General features: G+C 41.8%; 1 long non-coding RNA gene across 2 annotated transcripts in view; it reads right to left on the bottom strand.

Moving 5' to 3' along the window:
* LOC311521112 overlaps window positions 1-2,363 on the bottom strand; it is a 62,037-nt gene extending 59,674 nt beyond the window's left edge. Inside the window, exon 1 of one of the 2 annotated variants that reach the window (XR_014711797.1) lies at window positions 2,219-2,363. This is a non-coding gene — a long non-coding RNA (uncharacterized lncRNA). The remainder of the gene's footprint in view (window positions 1-2,218) is intronic. The other variant, XR_014711798.1, reaches the window with a different exon arrangement.
* Window positions 2,364-12,151: the final 9,788 nt, after the last annotated feature.

Raw genomic sequence — 12,151 nt, 5'->3', positions numbered from 1 at the left:
TTGTCTCTATAGCCAACTCTTTAATTTAGGGATAAGAAAAGTGGGTAGTAGGTAAAAAACAAAAACAAAAAAACCCACCACCCAAAACTTGAACCGAAGCTAGCCTACAGCTTTGTAGGAGATTCAAACATTTGTTTTTGACCCTACCTCATTGGTTGTTAGACCAACACCTGTTAGGGAGGGTGCATGTGTACTTAATCCTCCCCTGGTGCAAGAGAATGGACTAGATAACCTCTTGGTCCCTTCCACCTCTATATTTCTATGATAAGTTCCAATGGCTGGAAGTTGAAGCTAGACAGATTCAGACCGGAAATAAGGTGCAATTTTTAACAGTGAGGGTAATTACCTTTGGAACATTTTACCAAAGGTCAGGATGGATTCTCCATTGCTGGGAATTTTTAAATTAAGATTGGGCATTTTTCAAAAACATACGCTCTGGTTCAAACAAGAATTAATTCAGAGAAATCCTGTGGCCTGTGTTATACAGGAGGCTAGACTAGATGCGCAGTGATCCCCCCCAGCTTTATGAACTAGGCTTCAAATGGCCCTGGTGGGCGGCATAGTAGGAAATGTGAATTTCTTAGGAGCCATGGATTTATTTATTTACTTATTTTTAATAGTACTATATAAAAAGACTTCTCTCCTGTTATTTCTTATGTGGCTGGAACCAAAGAGTGTTGGAGATTTTATGAGCTATCCAGTCAGTGCAGTATGGATAAACCTCAGATTGACGTCTGAAGGTTTGGATCTTTAGCTAAGCCTCTCATGACTTAAGCCTAGAAAATTAGGTCACCTTAACTATGTGGATTTGGGGTGCGAAAAATCCACACCCCATGAGTGATGTATGGAAGAATTCTTCCATCGACCTACTACCGCCTGTCGGGGAGGTGGATTACTTATGCCTACGCTCACAGGAGAATCGCTCCCATCAGCGTAGGTATTGTCTCCCCTGAAGCACTAAAGCGGTGTAACTATAGCATTTTAAATATAGACAAGCCTTTAGAAGGGGTCCCATCACTACCCTAGACTATCTAAAAGAATCGCTCAGTTTTGACATTTTGGATCATTGTTTCCTAAATTCTGGATGATCCTAAATCTCTTCAAAGATTACAGTACTGCTATCCAGGTTTGAGGGGCTCTTCTCTACTTAAATTGTTTCATATAGAGCTGGGTCAGGAGAAAAATTTAACAGCTGACAATTTAACAATTAACTGACTGTTTCTGTGTACAACACAGCAATTTTCTGATGTTTAGTGATTATTTGAAATGAGTCACCATACACTTTGAGAGTTCTTAGCCTGTAGATTATTTGCAAGCATCTTATTCTGAAGTTTAGATGTCTAATTGAAAATTGACCTGTGTGAGTAGTTTTGATTGGAAACATAAGATGTGATACATTCCTGTTCCCTGATTGGGAATGCAGTTTTTTGTGTGAGAGCTCAGGTTCAGGAATTCCAAATTCACTTTCCATGAATATCCTCCATTGTTTCTTGGGGGTGGGGGGGGTGTTATTGTTTTCACAAATATTCCAGACAGTAAATTCAACCGCTAGAAATATTAATGGAAAGTGCATTAAAAAAGAGATGCAAACAGTCAAAATAAATTCATTAAATAAAATACAACAAATATTCACAAGTAATATTCACCCAGCTTTAGTCTTAAGGGAAACGCATGCTGGTACAAGAAGTTAAATGCACAGAGTTGGCATTTCTGCATTATGGTTTGAATAAAGATCCCTATATTCATTTAGATGTTCCTTCAAGATACGAGAGAACCAAATATTTGCACATTTGTATTGCACATACTCACGCAATACAAATAAAATGTAACCACTAGATGAAATGCTATTTTAGTTCTTTTCAGTAGCACTAAAGCCATCATAAGGTAGTTTCCATTTGGTTCAGCATTAGCTTTAGTAACAAAGCCAAGATAGGAAAAGGGTTACATTTCTTAACTATTGGAAAACGTACAGCTTATTGCTCAAGTACAGTTATCAGCATAGCACAGAATGCAAGAATGAATAATTCATTAGTTTAGTAGCCTCTGTCTTTTCTATGGAACCTGAAAGTGAACAACTGTTTTGTCTTTTTTTACCCTTTCTTCAGCCCAGTGGGAACAATTTGGCCTTTGAACCTATGACTCGTAGCCTCCCCCCACCCCCCGCCATCGCTATTTAGTATGGACCAGCACAAAAAAGAATGATGTCCCCTGTATTCACCTTCACCCACTCACCACAGCACAGCTTAGGCACATAGCAAAGCTTCTCTCACAGGACCACACAAAGAGCCGACTACCAGGCTGCAGCTGTGACAAACCAGCAATTCTTCCACTGCCACCAAAGTCACATATTCCACAGTCCAAGAACAGATGCATTTAAGCTGAGCTATAGGGAAAAAAAATGGCTCGTTATTTTAATCTGATCTGGGCTCAGAGGTATTAAGGGTTTCAAATGTTCGTGTGATCTGAAATGCAAGGGTTTAGCAAGCAGTTTTCCTTTTACCTTTGCAGTCAGTAGCATGTGCTGAATTAATATTACAACACTCCCAATCATGCAGTTATACCAATCAGACTATTTCTGTTCCTAAAAAGGTGTCTGAGCGTGTATGTATGTATGTATGTGTGTGTGTGTGGGGGGGGGTGTTTGAGAGGGAGGGTTGGGTGCCACAGGAAATCTCTTATTTATACTATTCTGATTTATAGCTGGAACTCATCTCTTTATCTTACTTAATCAGCAGTCGATCAGTATTTTATCCAATTCTCATGAAAGCCCCTAGGGAGAAGTAAGTTCTGCTACTAAATCTGGATTTTATTGAGACTGATATGCCTAGCAGTCTGTGAAATACACTGACACACATGATTGTCTTGAGACTATTTGCCTCTCCTCTGTGTTGAAAAAATACTGAGCCCAGGCCCTGCAATAACATTATCATAATACATCACAAAAATAAGCTGCAAACAGACAAATCCTGAAAGGTCCAGAGTACCTCCGGACCGCTGAAGCATACCCTCAACTCCCTCACTGGACTTCACCAGAAGCTGAGCGCGCTTAATATATCACAGGAGCAAGTCCAAATGAGGATGAGCCACTTTGTATTATAACTGGCTTGCTGAATGCCTGTGGCAAGAAAACTTGGTATCAAAATGATGGCTAAAAGCTGCCAGTTCTCTCAAATAATCATATAGTCTCATTGAGTCTCTCGAAAAAAAAAAAAAAAGGAAAGCCTTCATAGGGAAATGAAGGCAGTGATGGCAACTTGGGAAGGCAACTGAGTTGGTAAAGATGATCAAATGAGAACAGATACCTAGTTACTAAGCACTAAGCATTGAAGGATCTGAGCAAATACAGGAACCATTTGAGAACTTGTAGTTGTAGTCAATTTATAGCCCCAAATCTCTGTGTGTGTTTACAGCTCCATTAAGGAGAAACACTAGTTTCTCCACTTTTTAACCTAAAACTAGTTTGCCTGATTTAGGTCACTGCTCTCCCTCCCCACACAGCTGGCTTTACCTTTCACAAACACCAGCCTTATAATATGAAATTGTTGCAGGATAGAAACTTGGGGCAAGTCATATTTTAGATACAAGAGTTCAAAGCATTAGGTGATTTCCTTCTTGACAACGTTCCTTTCTATATTAGACGTTAAAAATTCCTCCTATGGTTTGATCTGTTGTTCTTGGTGCTATGTACTGTGTGTAGAATAGTATGAATGTTTTACTGTGTTCCTCTCTTCTGCTTTATATTCCTGTCTTGGGGCCTATAGGAAAGGGAAATGGGAGGGAGGGGAAAATAAACATGGAACTCATGAGGCTGGAGCCATATCACCTTCCTGATCACTATGCTTGCTTCATTCCTTCCCTTTATCCATTTTCATTGTTTTAGATCACAAGGCCTGTGAGACAGAGATTTTCATATTCTGTGCTAAGCATTGTGCAAACAGAATGGATCTCTGAACCTCTTGGGGTCTTTGTACCAAGCCATAATGCTGTTTCCTCTCTGCCAAGTGATAGCAAAGGTTCAGGACTATTAAACCAGCTTCCCATTGGAACAGACCTTAATGACATGGGTTCTGGGTATATTCTTAGTGAAAGATATTTTACACTAGAGGTCATCAAATAGCAAGCAGACCCTCATCTTTCAGAAATCTCAGCCTAGCTGAGATTTAACACCTGGAAAACCATGTGTACCAGTACCATCTAGTGACTCCTGCTATCATACAAATAAATAGGTTAGGACTGGCACAGTGCTTTGGGTAGCTTTGAACAGTATTTGGTAAAGTAGTTATTGGGAACACCATATTGTTCTTGACTCCAGATGCCAAATTCTATGTTGCTTACCAACCTCCTGTACATTAGATGTGGGCTTCCTAAACTATGCGTTAGTACCATGGAGAACTTAGGGTGCTGACAGCTGCAGCTTGCAAGCTTCCTAAAACTAGTATCTGTGCAGCTTGTTATATTTTGGGATGCTCACAACTAGAGGTGTTCAACCCAGAGGATGAGAATTCCATTTCATGGCACCTTTCAAAGTTTTGAGATTTGTTTTTGTTCTGCATTGGAACAAGACCAAAGCCTTTTTAATGTTTTTGTGAGAACAGGATTGTGTTGAAATTTACAGTTTCAGATCAAAACCTGAGCTTTTTGAGTTGGAAGGAAGACAGAGAGAGGGCCTGGGATGTGAGAGAACCAGGTTCAAGTCCTTCCTGTGCCCAATTTAGAGCAGAGTTTTTCACCCCAGACCCATAATTCTGAATTGATCAGAGCAGTGATTTGAATCTGCATCTCCCAGGCTATACAGCAAGAGTGTGTCATATCTTCTGAGAGATACCCTAGATTAAAACAAAAACCTCAATGATGTTTTTGTCAAAAATGATACATTTCTGTGAAATATTTCAACTTCGATAAGACAGCATTTTACAAAACAAAAGGTTATCCAAAATTTTCCAGCCAGACCTACTCGAAACCAAAGAAGCTTGGTTTGTGGATGCCTTTAGAAAGTATTTTAGGGGGAGGACACTACAAAGCAAGTGGGGCAAGCATCCTAGCAGAGGCAGGCAGACATGGGCTACCACGGCGTAAGCTAGCACTCGAAAAGTAACTGTATAAACAGTGCTTCAAAAAGTTGTGACTTAGGCTGGAGCTTGGGATCCAAAGTCCATCTCCCTCCCTAGGCTTCAGAGGATTAGGAGGTTTCTTACACCTTCTCCTAAAGCATCTGCAACTAGACATTATTGAAGATGGGCTAGTGGACTAAATGGATCACAGGTCTGTTCCAGTATGGCAATCCCGATGTTCCTAAACTGTGTACAAAACTTTAGCGGGAGAACACACGTTTCTGAGGGAACAGTTCTTGGACCTGCCTTTAAATGTGTAGCTTTTACTAACTTTTTGGCATGTACCACTGATATACATAAAAAGAGACAGCAGCAACTCATCTGATATTTAATGTAAGAATTTTTACTACGTATTTCTAGGTTTGTGAAAATTAGCTTAAGAAAGTAGCAATGAGGTTCAGTTGGGGGTTAACCTAGCTCTTCATACCAGGCCTAATCCAAAACCCGTAGATGCCAGTAGAAGTTTGGTATTTCAGTGGGCTTTGGCAGACTCTATACCGATCACAATGATATCTGAAAACTTGCTCACACATTTGTATTAGAAGCATATACACGCACGTATGCAGATTCAGTGTTTAAAAAGAAAAAAAGTTATTGATGTATTTCTTCTACACAAGTGTAATCAGTACTGACTCCTTGTCAAAAACCTACTATCTACATTTGAAAGCCTTTCTGCCCTAATCATCAGTCACTTGTCCAATAAGTCCAGTTATCAGGGGCTAATAGGAAACCTATTCCAAAACACTCATTTTTAAATTTGTTAGTCTAGTGAAAAGAACAAGGTGTGTGTCAGTTCACTTTATGTAAACCTGAGTAGGCTGAAAATGGCCTCCAGTGATGATGGGGGGAGGAGGAGTGGAAATCGGGGTGGGGTGCGGTGGAGAGCCATGACTGTCTGTTTTACCTTAATTTCCATTCAGTGTATTGACAGCTATCACAACAGTTCACATCACAAATGCACAGAGGCGAGAGATAAAAGCTGCAGTCAGAGACACAAATCCTTTATTACTGCTGTTAATTTCCCCCTCATCTAACTTCTTAGAAACTCAATCTAATCATCCTCCCCTTGACAAGACACCACTCAGATTTTTAAAAAGGGGCAAAAACTCACTTTTGGAAACCTTGAAATAGAACCATTCCTAAACAACATGTTGAAAAGGAAATGGAGAAATAAATCTGGCTATTACATAGAGCAGCGAAGTCACACAACTGAGATATCCCACAAAGCTTTGAGATTAATCATATTATCTAACACATGGCCAAATGCCCACAACTCCATCTAAAAATTATTAGCTCAGCATAAAGTAGTGAAGATTTTCCATAGTAGGCACAAGCAGGGGGGAAAAGAGTTCCTTACATGGGCCAGCCCTGTGTTGGGGATTGGAAACTTTGAGATTTCACATAGTTTCCCTCTAGCCAGTGCATGCTCCTTTGGAATAATCAGGAGTTCAGCCCACATTGTCTGAAGGTCTTGGGATAATTGCATGAAGGCCAAGATTATCTGTATGGAGGCCCCATATATCTGCACCGGTATACAAGTATCCATGGTCTCTGAGCCATGTTCCTATGAGTTCCTTTGCTGGTTGCCCAGTTTCCCTTCAGGAGGATATTCTAGCACATGGAATAGAAAAGCAAGCAAGGATCAACATTACTTACTCCATGTTTCCCAGGGGTTTGGGGAGGGGCAGGTAGATTAGATTCAGCCTTCATTCGGACCTCTCTTCTTCCCTACCACACAGCCTGGTATGCCCCTCTTCCACTCTCCTTGTCTGAATCTACTTCTTTCCTCTTCTAATAGACTGGAAAGGGAGTGTTTGGCTTGTAATATTTACCGAATGTGCTAAACTGCATTTTTATTACTTAATCAAAATGGTCTTCCTTTCTGATTGCTTGGCTGGTTGCTTTCGATATGATTGTTGTGTGTGAAATGCCTTTTGTCTCAGGAAGATCATGATTATGAGGAACATGTAATGTTTATTGCTTAGTAGTTGATAAAGGTGACAAATTAGCACAAACTCAAATGGGCAAGCTCAGAGAAACAGTGGTTTTGCCACATAATAAGAGATTGACTTTAATACCATTTGCAGTTTAAGAGGAAACACACATATATCACGTTTGCAATTTATGAACAAACACACCAGGCTCGCCTCCTTTTTCAATCAATTTGCATTTCATGGGTGTGTATGTGAAGTGGTCCTCAGGGCAAAAGAACAGACAGCAACAGAGAAAGGAGCATACAAGTAATCCTCACCATCCAACCAATTTAATGTTATGCTGCAATTTGAATGCATGAATTTATCAAGAATAATTACATTTACAGAGCACCTTTCATCCTCCGTAATACTACAGCAGTTTAAAAACATATAGAAATCATTATCTCACCACAAGACATAACCACTTCTAGGGTCAAATGGGGCAGCTAGGTAGATAAATGATGTGCACTGCTAACATTAGTAATAAGATGGTGCACAAAGTTTTGCACCATCAAACTAGTTTTTGCCAATTTACATCTCTTGCTTATATCACACTGTAAAAATAGATCACCATTTCCAGAGGGAACCACCCTTCAGCCAAAATGCACTTGCAGTGTTGTGCAGGCTAATGCTATTGATGCTTGCCACTCACATGTACGCTATCACAAAAGAGGTCAAAAACTTGCAAACAGAAGAACACGAATAGCAGCCAAAGGCCTCTGGAAGAGCATTAAGATGTATTCACTGGTGATTAGCTTCAGACCCAGTAAAGGCCTATGATTAAAGATGACACCTCAAATTTAGTGCTGGTTTGACTTAACTTCCATTAATGTAGGGGACAAAAAGTTGTCAGCAGCATTTGGCAGATCTGTTTGTCTTTTCATTTAGCATGTAAAACTGTGTGGGAAAGGAACATGAGAAGTACTCCCAGGGAGTCCACTCTTTTGGGATTATTTGCGGACGATCCCAATGGGTATGTCTACACTGCAGCTGGAGTGAGCCTCCCCCATTACGTCTACACTATACATCACTGGTGGTGGCAGTGTGCAGTCCATGAATAGCAATGTACTGCAGTGAAAAGTGGGTTGTGTCCACACTGTGGTATGTAGCTGCCTGTGCAAGTGAAAAGCTCTGGCAGAGGGGAGGCAGTGGGAAAAGGCTTCAGCAGCTCCCTGCTGCCAGAGCCTTCACTGTGGCAAGGAAAGTGTCTGGAAGGGGAAAGTCAGGAGCTTTTTCCAGCTGCTGGAGTCTGTCCCTTCTGTGGGGAAAGGCCATGGGGATAGGCCAGAGCCTTTCCCCATGGAGGTGAAATGCTCCCAACAGCAAGGAGCTGCCCAAACCTTTCCCCACTGCCATTCCCCTGCCAGAGGCATCCCCTGCTGGAAAAGTTTCCAGAAGCAGGGAGGCAGCGGGACACTACAGTGCTGAAAATCGCAGTGTAGATAGGAAGGCACAGCTTGGGTGTGCAGAGAAACACAGGGTATGTACTAGCATACATATCCTCACCCTTCATGTGTGTCTTTACTCTACTTGCCTAAGCCGTGTGCACTGCTATTTGCACGCACGTGAGAGGGCACAGGCACTGACTCCGTGGGTGCTCTGGGGCTGAAGCACCCACAGGAAAAAAATAATGGGTGCTCTGCACCAACTGGCGGCCCTGCCGAACAGCTCCTTCCCCTCCCCCCCCCCACTGTCTCCTGCCCACCAAGGATCAGCTGTTCAGCAGCGTGCAGGAAGTGCTGTGGGGGGAGGGAGGAGCAAGGGTAGGGCATGCTCAGGGGAGGGGGTGGAAAGAGGTGGGGTAGGGGCAGGAAGAGGAGGTAGAGGTGGGGCCTTGGGGGAACATAAGAACAGCCATACTGGGTCAGACCATCTAGCCCAGTATCGGATAGTGGCCAATGCCAGGTGCCCCAGAGGAAATGAACAGAACAGGTAATCATCAAGTGATCCATCCCATCATCCATTCCCAGCTTCTGGCAAACAGAGGCTAGGGACACCATCTCTGCCCATCCTGGCTAATAGCCATTGATGGACCTATCCTCCATGAATGTATCTAGTTCTTTTTTGAACCTTGTTATAGTCTTGGACTTCACTATATCCTCTGGCAAGGAGTTCCACAGGCTGATTGTGCATGGTGTGAAAAAATACTTCCTTTTGTTTTAAACCTGCTTCCTATTAATTTCATTTGGTGACCCCTAGTTCTTGTGTTATGAGAAGGAGTAAATAACACTTCCTTATTTACTTTCTCCACACCAGTCATGATTTTAGAGACCTCTATCATATCCCCCTTAGTCATCTCTTTTCCAAGCTGAAAAGTCCCAGTTTTATTAATCTTGCCTCACATGGAAGCCGTTCCATACCCCTAATCATTTTTGTTGCCCTTTTCTGAACCTTTTCCAATTCAAATATATCTTTTTTTGAGATAGGGCAACCACATCTGCATGCAATATTCAAGATGTGGGCGTACCATGGATTTATATAGAGGCAATATGATATTTTCTGTCTTATTAACTATCCCTTTCCTAATGATTCCCAACATTGTTTGCTTTTTTGACTGCTGCTGCACATTGAGTGGACATTTGCAGAGAACTATCCACAATGACTCCAAGATCTCTTTCTTGAGTGGTAACAACTAATTTAGACCCCATCATTTTACATGTATAGTTAGGCTTATGCTTTCCAATGTGCATTACTTTGCATTTATCAACATTAAATTTCATCTGCCATTTTGTTACCCAGTCACCCAATTTTGAGAGATCCTTTTGTAGTTCTTTGCAGTCTGCCTGGGACTTAACTATCTTGAGTAGTTTTGTATCATCTGCAACTTTTGCCACCTCACTGTTTACCCCTTTTTCCAAATCATTTATGAATGTGTTGAATAGGACTGGTCCCAGGACAGACCTCTGGGGGACACCACTATTTACCTCTCTCCATTCTGAAAACTGACCATTTATTCCTACCCTTTGTTTCATATCTTTTAACCAGTTACCAATCCATGAGAGAACTTTCCCTCTTATTCCATGACTGCTTACTTTGCTTAAGAGCCTTTGGTAAGGGACCTGATCAAAAGCTTTCTGAAAATCTAAATACACTATATCTACTGGATCCCCCTTGTCCACATGCTTGTTGACCCCCTAAAAGAATTTTAGTAGATTGGTAGGTTTCAGAGTAACAGCCGTGTTAGTCTGTATTCGCAAAAAGAAAAGGAGTACTTGTGGCACCTTAGAGACTAACCAATTTATTTGAGCATGAGCTTTCGTGAGCTACAGCTCACTTCATCGGATGCATACCGTGGAAACTGCAGCAGACTTTATATATACACAGAGAATATGAAACAATACCCCCTCCCACCCCACTGTCCTGCTGGTAATAGCTTATCTAAAGTGATCATCAGGTGGGCCATTTCCAGCATTTCAGGTGGTAAGGCATGATTTCCCTTTACAAAAAAACATGTCGACTCTTCCCCAACAAATTATGTTCATCTGTGTATCTGACAATTTTGTTTTTTATTATAGTTTCAACCAGCTTGCCTGGACTGAAGTCAGGCTTACCAGCCTGTAATTGCCAGGGTCTCCTCTGGAGCTCTTTTTAAAAATTGGCGTCACATTAGCTATCCTCCAGTCATTTGGTACAGAAGCTGATTTAAATGCTAGGTTACAGACAACAGTTAGTAGTCCTGCAATTTCACAGTTGAGTTCCTTCAGAACTCTTGGGTGAATGCCATCTGGTCCTGGTGACTTATTACTGTTTAGTTTATCAATTTGTTCCACCTCAATCTGGGACAGTTCCTCAGATGTATCACCTAAAAAGAATGGCTCAGGTTTGAGAATCTCCCTCACATCCTCAACCGTAAAGACCAATGCAAAGAATTCATTTAGTTTCTCTGCATTGGCCTTATTGTCCTTGAGTGCTTCTTTATCATATCCATTGTCCAGTGGCCCCACTGGTTGTTTAGCAGGCTTCCTGCTTCTGATGTACTTAAAACATTTTTTGGTATTACCTTGAGTCTTTGGCTAGCTGTTCTGTTGAAGGGGTGGGGTGGGGGCAGGTTCTGGGGCCTGCTTGCGGGGAGGCTATGTGGACGTGTGTGCTGTACACGTCACTGAAAGAAGTGTGCAGTGTAACTATACCCCTCCACCCCAGCATGGGCCGACAGACTTGTACTAGCAGTGTGGATACTCTGGCTACAGTGAGATTCAGACTAGCCACTTGAGATCAGACCCAGAGCTGCAACATCAACACTGCTGTTTTTAGCATGCTAGCTTAAGTCTACTTGCTCTGGGAGGTTTGCTCCCAGGTGCAGTGTAAACATACCTTGTTTTGGCAAATCCTGGGACAAGAGAGTGCCAATTATGCTCTTTAGTCTTCAGCACATGCAAAGACTCTATTCAATTCTATTATACTCCAAAGACTCAACAGCCATAATACCATGCTGAATAGAACCCATGACTGTATATTTGCAGGAACGATCATCAGCGAGAAAGTACCTCAGTAGAAAAGAACAAACTGAGGCTAAAAACAGATGTCCTGAAACACACACCACATTCTTGGGCAATGAGCAAGTCAAACATGAAGGTTTCCAACCCACAGGAGAAAGGAGATTGATGTCGTGATTTGATCCCATTGCGATCACGACTAAGGCTCTGACACAGTAATATGGTCCACTACTTTCTAGCCAATGTAGCTGCTGGTGACAATGAGTAACTCCATGAGACCTCATTATGACATCTTGAGCAACAGATGTGATCAAGGAGTCTGAATGCCACAGTGGCAGCCAGCAACTCCAGTTTCTTACCATGGCATTGACACCAGCTAAGGCCCACAACCACTCTATACACACACACACACACACACACACACGCCTTGGGAAAAGTAATTTAAACATCCTGAATTCACCATCTGCCAATGTAGATATTCTTATTCCTTTCACAAGGGTGTTGTGTGAATTATTTATTTGTAAGGCTCTGAGCAAATGAAAAGCAATCTCATTATTATATATGAAATATGCCATGCCACCACTACACATAGTTATTTCACCAACATACCGACTCTGGTATAGTTAGCACA

The sequence above is a fragment of the Lepidochelys olivacea genome, assembly GCF_965140295.1.
Source record: "Lepidochelys olivacea isolate rLepOli2 genome assembly, chromosome: 5".
NCBI lineage: Eukaryota > Metazoa > Chordata > Testudines > Cheloniidae > Lepidochelys > Lepidochelys olivacea.
The sequence above is the reverse complement of the archived record's forward strand: the minus strand, read 5'-3'. Positions and strand labels throughout refer to the sequence as shown.